The sequence below is a fragment of the Pongo pygmaeus genome, chromosome 3 (genome assembly GCF_028885625.2).
Source record: "Pongo pygmaeus isolate AG05252 chromosome 3, NHGRI_mPonPyg2-v2.0_pri, whole genome shotgun sequence".
Taxonomy (NCBI): domain Eukaryota; kingdom Metazoa; phylum Chordata; class Mammalia; order Primates; family Hominidae; genus Pongo; species Pongo pygmaeus.
Genome location: NC_072376.2, coordinates 89,379,225 through 89,388,655, shown reverse-complemented (window position 1 = coordinate 89,388,655; position 9,431 = coordinate 89,379,225). Strand labels below are relative to the sequence as shown.

Sequence of the window (9,431 nt, the reverse complement as noted above, 5' to 3'; positions counted from 1 at the left end):
TGGCTTTGCCGAGCCAGTCCTCCCGCCCGGCGATAGGGCGTCGGGCGGAATCTGGGCGTCGGGCTTATTCCGCGATTGATCTGGGTTGGGGAACGGGGGAAGACAGAGGGGCGGAAGGAGACCGTTTCTGGTCTCATTACGCCTTTTAAAGGTCCCCGATTTGTTTTGTTTTCGCTGTTTTGAAAAGTCCGCCCAAAATAGCCGGCTCTCTGATTGGATGCGGGTGGGGCGAGGGGTAAGCTGAGGACCTGATTCACCCTCGAATCTGGATTGGTTAATTTATCAGTCTTGGAGCCCTCTGATTGGCTTTCTCCGTAGCCTGAGCCTCTCTCTGCCTTGGGGCCTTAGCAACTCCAGGGTCTGGATTGCGCATGCCTGGGTGGGCAGCGGGGAACGTATTCAGTTACCTGCCCTACGGGGCTGTGCCTTCTCGCCTGGCTGCCTCCGCCCTTCTCGGGGGAATGTCACGCTCGCGGCGCTTCTCCTAACAGCTAACCTTTGTGACAGCCTTTTCAGCCACGGGAGAGTTTTCTACATTCCTTCTTTATTTTGTCTTGCCGTTCCACTTTGCAATAACCCACCAAATTATTATAACATTGTCGGGGCGTTTACTAAAATATTCAATAAATGCTACAAGTTTGGGTATTTGTTTTAAAATTTTCCAATCCAAGAGAAAAAAAATGGAGAAGAGAGGTGAAACAAGATAGGCAAAAAGTTGAGGGTCGAAGCTGGGTGATGGGTACTCGAGGCTTCATTACAGTATTCTTTCTACTTCTGTGTGTCTTGGAATTTTTCCATAATTTAAAAAAATTCAGGAGGGACTGAAGGAGGGGCTTTTTAATAAAAAGTTAACACGCTGATGAGACTACGTAAACATCTAATAATTACGGCGTACCTCCAGAGGTTGTAGTGCTGTTGTTTTAATGAAGACTCCCAGAGCTGCTTGGTCCTTGGTAACCCATAAATTATCATTTATTGTTCATTACAATTAGCGTTGTTATAGGCGACACCCCTCCCAGGACGGGACAAAAAGCAAACCAACCAGGTGCCTTAAGCCAGAGACACTTTCACACGGAATATCAATGGGGGATGTGGTTGACTGCCCTGCAACATTTATTTGTTTACTGTCTCCCTCCTAAATTAGAAAATACCCTATTCGTGAGTTCTGATCTACATAATCAGATAGTCCCTGGGAATAGATTTCTCTTTTCTGTTCTTCTGTATGTTTTCTGTGCATTATTTTGTTACTTGTGAAATATGGGAAGGCACACAACATAGCTTTGGCAGCGCTCTTCTTTGCAGAGCAGCTAAGGAATTTTAAAAGTAGGTCCGTTTGCATATTAGCTCGGACTAAACACAGGCATCTGTTTGGAGCACAGAGCAACTGGGGGAAGGGAGCCCAAAAAGCTAACACTTATTTCAGAGAGGTGTGAGCTTGGTGAGGGTTTTGGAAAATAAGATAAAATTAGCACACTAGTTTTAAATGATTTACAGGCTACATAACTTTATCCAATGCTTGTTTTATCTTTTAAACACTAAGTGATAACTTTTATTTGACATAATCATCTTGCTGGAAATCTATGCTGATAAACATAATAGGAACATGAAACTAACTTGGAGACTAGAGCTAAGATTAAAATTACAGAGATGACAGCTCATTGTACAGAGCATCAAAAGGCTGAGTGGACAGGGCCCACAGACAGAAAGCAGCTCGACCAACTATCCACCATCAGAGAAATGAGAGTTTGTGATCAAAGCATGAAGGAGACTGGGGATGTTTTTTTCAAGTAAGAAGGCAAAGGTAAAAAAGGAACATACATTATTTCATAAGTGATGTGAAAGAAGAAATGCAAATTTATGTGGTAGAAGACTTTAAAAATAACAGACTATATAAAACAAAAAGGAGAAGATTTAGAAATTGTCCTTTGCTTAGGCTACATAATTTTATCCAATGCTTATCTGATCTTTTAAACATAAATAAGTGATAACTTTTATTTGACATAATCATCTTGCTGCTTAGATCACTAAATGATATGAAGCTGTACTAAATGTGTACTCTATATTTCATAACTGGTATTTTATGTGTCCTTTTACAGCCAGCCTCTTGAATGATGTGAACAGTGATGGCTTTCTCCGAGAGTAAGACAAGAAAGCTTTGTAAATGGCGTTGAATTTCCTGCTCTTGGCAGGCCCTGCTCAGCACAGAAGAAAAGACTGATCAGGTTGTCCAAGATGGAGCCCTTTATCCACGTTAGTCCACTTATCTCTTTAAGATTAAAGGAAAGCAATCATTAAAAATACAGATCCAGTAGTTATTAACACAGCATCCTCTTTTTTAAACACCTTATTTTAAGGATGATGATATTCTTGGGAAATGGGCTGGGGGATTATGTAGGTTTTCTCTGTTTACTTGCAGAATTTTTTGTTTGTTAATATATCTTTTAAAAAAAATTCTCCCCATTCTATTTGTCCTTATCACATTGGCTTACCTTGCCGGAGCTGAAAGTGTTATTTACGAAAAAAGACGTTATTCCCCTTAGGCTAATCAGGCTTTACCCATTAGCCTTTCCCGAGCTTTCTGGAAGGCAAATTTCCTGTATCACGCACACGTACAAAATAAGGAAATCATAAACCTGGCAGCCCCCAAGAACTTCCAGACAATTTAAGATACTTGGTTTTCTACAGCACATGGTAGGGGTACAGTGGGGTTGGGTGATACTGTCACCAATAACCCCATGAAGGCCTAATGTGCAGCCCATTGTCCTCAGTGACATGTGAGACTGAAACTAAAAGGTGCTCACAGAATGGGTAATAAGCAGGGAGTGCCCACACAGAAACAATGACTACATTCAGTGAATCCCTGACTCCTGACAAGTGTCCTGCAAACCTGCTCACACTTAAGCTTCTACCTTGAAAATAGGGCACTCTCATGGGACAGTTGCAGTGCTTCCCTAAATGACTTAGAGTTCCCTGAACTTCATAAGGCATCAAAATTGCTACAACTTTCCAAATATCTTTCTCCTCAAAGATATGGTTTTTGACAATAAATCCTAGCTTTTTATTCAATCAAAAGTTAGTGAATACACACTGAGTGCCAGGCATGCTGCTAGGCACCAGGGATACAAAAATACATAAATAAAACAAGGCCCCAGAATATACCCTGGTATGTCTGAGGTGTAGGTCAAAATCACTGGCCATGGATCAAACTGGCTTTGTGTCTCAGCTTTCCTACTCATTAGAGATTATGCCTTGAATACCTTGAATAATTCCCATAGTCTTGAGCCTCAGCTTTCTAACCTGAGGAAAACAAAAAGCCAGAGGTAGTTGTGTCTGCTTCATATGTGATGACTGAATACAAACATTTGTGAAAGCAACTAGCTGTATATTTCTAGGCTGCACCATGTTGTGACTTCATGAAGGGAAAGGAAGGGATCATCTCTAACCTCATCAAAGAAGTCTGGTGGAAAGCAGCCCTGAAAGGAAAGAGCCTGAGGATAAGGATATGTAAAGCTGACATGAGGCCATACTCCCCCTCCCCATCTACTCGCTATTGCTGGGTCCCTGCCTGGGCTGTTTTCTGTCATTAGGCTGAGCACAGTGGTTCACACCTGGAATCCCAGCACTTTGGGAGGCTGAGGTGGGAGGATCACTTGAGCCCAGGAGTTCAAGACCAGCCTGGGCAACATAGCAAGACTTCATCTCTACAAAAAATTTTAAACATTATCTGGGCATGGTGGCATGCACCTGTAGTCCCAGCTACATGTGAGCCTGAGGCAAGAAGATTGCTTGAGCCTGGGAGGTCTATGCTACAGTGAGCCATGATCATGTCACTGCACTCCGGCCTGGGCAACAGAGCAAAACCCTGTCTCAAAAAAAAAAAAAAAAAGTGGTTTGCAGCCCCAAACTTCCTGCTTAGATACGCCCTGCTTCACAGAACCTGCAATGGAGACAGGAATGCCTCTCCGAGGAAGAGGAACAGGGAAGGTATAGCATAATAGCATAGGGTGCCATCTTGGAGTGATGCAGATTTTTCAACCAAGAGCTCATTTTTAAATCAGAACCTGGAAGAATGAGATGATTTATGTAGCAGATGATTAATCTCTTTCTTCAAGCAATCAGCAGAAAAAGTCAGTGAGGCATCTCATATATTCTCCTTTCTGATTTTCCCACAAACAAGATCATCTCAAATTTGAAATCAACATTTTACAATCCATTTACTATATATTTTGCTGCTTTTGTTGTTAATGCTAGAAGCATGCCCTGTTTTTTTGGAAGAGTGTTTATGCAAGGGTTGGCCATATTCATAAACATTCATAATGTTTATCTATATAGGGTTGGCTTTGAAATTGTGGAAATTATCCACACTATAGACACCATCTGAATGACTACAGCAAGAGGACCAGTTTTTCCAGCCAGCCAGTTTAGTCCCTCCCAGTACTACTAGCCTGCAAGAGAGTTAGCCTTGTAGGAACTATCTCTACAACCTGAGAACTTGAGAACTAAATGCTCGGTTGACTCTGAAGCCCGACTCAGTACTTTGTTATCCAGTGCTCTCTCTTTTACACGAAGAATCAACTGAAATAAGTGAAGTAGCTTTGACATGATGTGAAAAGGCTGGCAAAGGAGAGTGAACTGAGAATTCGGCAATGCCTGAAATCAGAACTAATCATCTCAGAATCATCTTAAAATATATTTTAAGTGGCTCAGGCTACATTCTGGAACATTGTACATGATTCTTTATGTAACACATTTTTCTTTCGTGGTTTGTTTCAAGAACCGTGACCTAACTCAGAGATTTCCTGTCTTTTCTTGACATCACAGTGCCATATGAAGTTGACACTGTCAGCAAAGAGTAGTGTAGGTTGAATATATCATCTTATTTCCAAAAGAAGTTTTACTGTCTGTGAGAGTCATGATCTCTTTTTTTATCTCAAATGAAAAGGCAATTGATGTTTAAAGTGATATGGATAAGTGGTATAAGCTTAAAATTTGCTTCTGTTAACACTTTAAAGTGTTTTCAAAATGAAAGGTTTTTTTTAACTTTAAAAAGAAAGACTGCTGTTGAAACCCTGTCTCTACTAAAAATACAAAAATTAGCTGGGTGTGGTGGTGCACACCTGTAGTCCCAGCTACTTGGGAGGCTGAGATAGGAGAATCACTTGAACCCAGGAAGTGGAGGTTGCAGTGAGCCGAGATCACACCACTGCACTCCAGCCTGGTGACAGAGCGAGACTCCATCTCAGAAAAATAGAAAGACTGCTTTATATCAAAGATCCTCAGGTCTGTTTAATTACATATATTTTTATGTTTTCAACCACATTCGGAATAAGAAATTGTGGCTACGTGCAGAAGTAGAACCAGATTTAAGGTAGTACGTTTGAAGCTTTACTATTTGGAGGGGCTCTCTCTAGGAAAAAAAGTAGAATTTACAAATACAAAATTAGATATGAAAGTGAATACTTATTTAAAACGAGACAATTCAAGACAAAGAGTAAATTTTAAACAGTTGTTACATACTCACTGCTCCAGCTATCTACTGCTGTACAATGAATCACCCCAAAACTTAGTGACTCAAAACAACAATAATTTTATTATCATCACCCACAGGTCTGGGTGTTGGTTGAACTCAGCTGGGCAGCCCTTGCTCAGGGTGTCTTATGAAGTTGTAATCAGATGGTAACTGCAGCTGGCATCATCTTGTTGCCACTCACGTGTCTGGAGTTGATGCTGACTGTGGGCTGGGACCTCAGCTGAGGCTGATGGCTGGAACATTTATATGTGACCACTCCACGTGGTCTTTCCATTTCCTCATGGCGTGGTGGCAGGGCCTGAAGAAAATCAGGTGAACACTGTGTTTCCTTTTACAAACCAGCCTTGGCAGTCAGATAGCATCTATATTAATTTCACACTGATGGTCTAGGAAATTACCACAGATTTAGGGATTTAAAACAACAAATGTTTATCATATTATAGTTCTGGAGGTGAGAAGTTTGAAATGGGTGTCACTGGGCTAAAATCAAGGTGTCAGCAGGGCTGCAGTCCTTCTGAAGGCTCTAGAGAGTATTCATCTTCTTGCCTTTTCCAGCATCTAGAGGCCACCTGCGTTCCTTGGCTTGTGGCCCTTACTCCATCTTTAAAGCCAGCATCATGGCATCTCCAGATCTCTCTTGACTCTGACTCTTCTGCCTCCCACTTCCAACTATAAGGACCTTAGTGATTATATTGGGCCCACCTGAATAGTCCAGTATAGTCTCACCATCTCAAGGTCAGCTGGTGCTTGCTTCAGCATCACATATATTAAAATTTTTTGTTGTTGTTTGTTTTTTGTGTGTGGGGGATTGTTTGTTGTTTGTTTGTTTGTTTTGAGATGGAGTCTTACTCTGTCACCCAGGCTGGAGTGCAGTGGCACGATCTCGGCTCACTGCAACCTTTGCCTCCTGGGTTCAAGGGATTCTCCTGCCTCAGCTTCCCAAGTAGCTGGGATTATAGGTGTGCACCACCACGCCCAGCCAATTTTTGTATTTTTGGCAGAGACGAGGTTTTGCCCTCTTGGCCAGGCTGGTCTTGAACTCCTGACTTCAGGTGATCTGCCCGCTTCAGCCTCCCAAAGTACTGAGATTACAGGCATGAGCCACCACATCTGGCCACATATATTAAAATTGGAATGTTACAGAGAAGATTAGCATGGCCCCCATGCAAGTATGACAGGCAAATTTGTGAAGTGTTCCGTATGTTTAAGGAAAAGAAAAGTTTGGGCATGGTGGCTCATGTCTGTAATCCCTGCACTTTGGGAGGCCGAGGTGGGAGGATTGCCTGAGCCCAGGGGTTCTAGACCAGCCTGGGCAACATGGCAAGACGTTTTCTCTACAAAAATTTTAAAAATTAGCCAGGCATGGTGTCATGCACCTGTAGTCTCAGCTTGGGAGGCTGAGGTGGGAGTATCACTTGAGTTCAGGTCAAGGTTGCAATGAGCTGTGTTCACGCCACTGCACTCTAGGCTGGGTGACGGAGAAAGACCTTGTCTCAAAAAAAAAAAAAAAAAAAAGAAAAAGAAAAGAAAAAAAAGGTCAGCAGATTTGCAACCTTAATTCCATCTTGCTATATTACATAACATATTCACAGGTGGTGAGGAATAGGATGTGGACATTTTTGAGCGACCTTTATTCTGTCAACTACAACATCCTTTCAGCTACAGTCACATCTACTCAGGTTCAAAGAGAGGGAACATAGATTCCACTTCTCAATGAGAGATGTGTCAATCACCTTATAACAAGAGCATGTGGGATAGGAGATACTGTGATGACTATCTCTGGAAAATAGTCTTTTACATTCACAAACATAAAAAATCTGGAAAAATCCCATAATATTTTTTGTTAATAAACTGCCTGACATATGGCTATACAACTTTTTACCAATATTTTTGGCTGTATACGCTCTGATCACCTCTTCATATGATAATAATATATTAATATAATTTTCTAAAGAGAACTTTTTTTAAATTTAGTTTTTCCTTTAACATGTCTAATCAAATTTTGTTTTTAAAAAATTGTTGCTGTTTTAAAATGTTTATTTCAGTTTTATAATTCATTATTAATACCATAGTATATGTTATGGTTGATATCAGATTTGGGAAAATCTTTACCAAGCTTTTTCTGCGTACAAGCTATAAAAAATCCAGGATACCAGTGAAAACGGATAGACTAATTATTTAGCTTCTCATCTGTTTCTTCATTGCAGAAGCATATTTTGAGGTTTATGTCATCTTTGTCAATGTCAGTATTTTCTATCAAATCAGCAAGAAATTTCTATATTTTATATGATTTTATGATTCCTTCCTCTTAATAGAGTATCAAACAATCCAAGAGTTTATCCATTACTTCTAAAAATTTCTCTTTTCCCTCTAAGGAAGCACTGGTTTTAGAATGATTTGGAAAAAGTGTTATACTAGTTTGCTTCTTGGTATCTGAACAAGAAGCAAATATCATCATGCATTTTTATCACTTTTATTTCATATCCCGTTAACTTTTTATGTAAATTTTCTCTTAGTTCTTCAATAAAAGCACTTTTAGATAACAAAACAGAGCACCTTTCTTTTATATCCAAATTAGGTTTTTATAATTGCTCATTGTTTTATTGGAACAATCCAAAATGTGTTTTTAAATTTTAGTTAAATGATATGTTCTCAACTCAACTTCCCCTTAGATCCCCAAAATGCTGGTAGACATTCAAGCACCTCTAAATTCAAGGGAAAATGATACAGTGAAATTTGACATGGAGAAAGATAGCGGCCTTAACTGATTGTAATTAAAATCACTTACTTTCACAAAACTCAAAAAAATATATATGTGAACTATATCAGTCAGGGTTCTCCAGAGAAACAAAGCCAATAGGATATATATAGATATAGTCATGCACAGCAAAATGATGTTTCAATCAGTAACACATCATATATACAACAGTGGTTCCATAATATTATAACATTGTATGTTTACTGTAGCTTTTATCTGTTTAGATATGTTTAAATACACAAATATTTACCACTGCATTAGAGTTATCTACAGTATTTGGCACAGTAACATGCTGCAAAGATTTGTAGCCTAGGAACAGTAGGTTATACCATATAGCTTAGGTGTGTAGTAAGCTATAGTACCAAAATTTGTGTAAGTACACTCTATGAAGTTTACACAATAATAAAATTGTCTAATGATGCATTTCTCAAAACTTATCTTCATCATTAAGCAATGCATGACTGTATATAGAAGGAGATTTATAATGAGGGATTGGCTTATGCAATTATGGAGGCTGAGAAATCCCACAATCTGCTGTCTGCAAGCTGGAGGCCCATGAAACCAGGTGGTGTAGTTCCAATACGAGACCCAAAGGCCTGAGAACCAGGGAAACCAATAGTGTTAAGTCCCAGTCCAAGTCCAAAGGCCTGAGAATCAGGAGCACTGATATCCAAGGCAGGAGAAGATGAATGTCCCAGCTCAAACGGCAAGGGCAAATTCACCCTTCTCCTCCGCCATTTTGTTCTATTCAGGCCTTCAGCATAGTGGATAATGGCTACCCACGTTGGTGAGTGTGGTCTTCTTTACTAGTCAGCTGATCCGAATACCCTTCTCTTCTGGAAATGCTTTCACAGATACACCCCAAAATGTGTTTTACCAGCTACCTGGGCATCCCTTAGTTCAGTCAAGTTGACATAAAATTAACCATCACATGAACACTCTGCTAGGGCCACTCCTGAGAACTTGGAGAGAGTCTGTGCAAATGAGGGCCCCTGAAGCTAAATTTCGTTAGCTTTATAATAATCTACATGTAGTAATCAATAATGAAGTTGTCAAGCACCGTATTCAGTGATTTATATGTCCTGACATAACTTTAATGCCTGTAACACACACAAGTGGTAAGTACCATCACACAGACCCAGA

The 9,431-nt window shown here is 40.2% G+C and overlaps 1 non-coding gene across 1 annotated transcript; it reads left to right on the top strand.

Annotated features, from left to right (window-relative positions):
- The first annotated feature begins 6,628 nt into the window (after nucleotides 1-6,628).
- Nucleotides 6,629-6,736, top strand: LOC129035900 (U6 spliceosomal RNA). The gene has a single exon (XR_008502392.1). It is a non-coding gene; the product is annotated as a U6 spliceosomal RNA (small nuclear RNA).
- The last annotated feature ends 2,695 nt before the right edge of the window (nucleotides 6,737-9,431 follow it).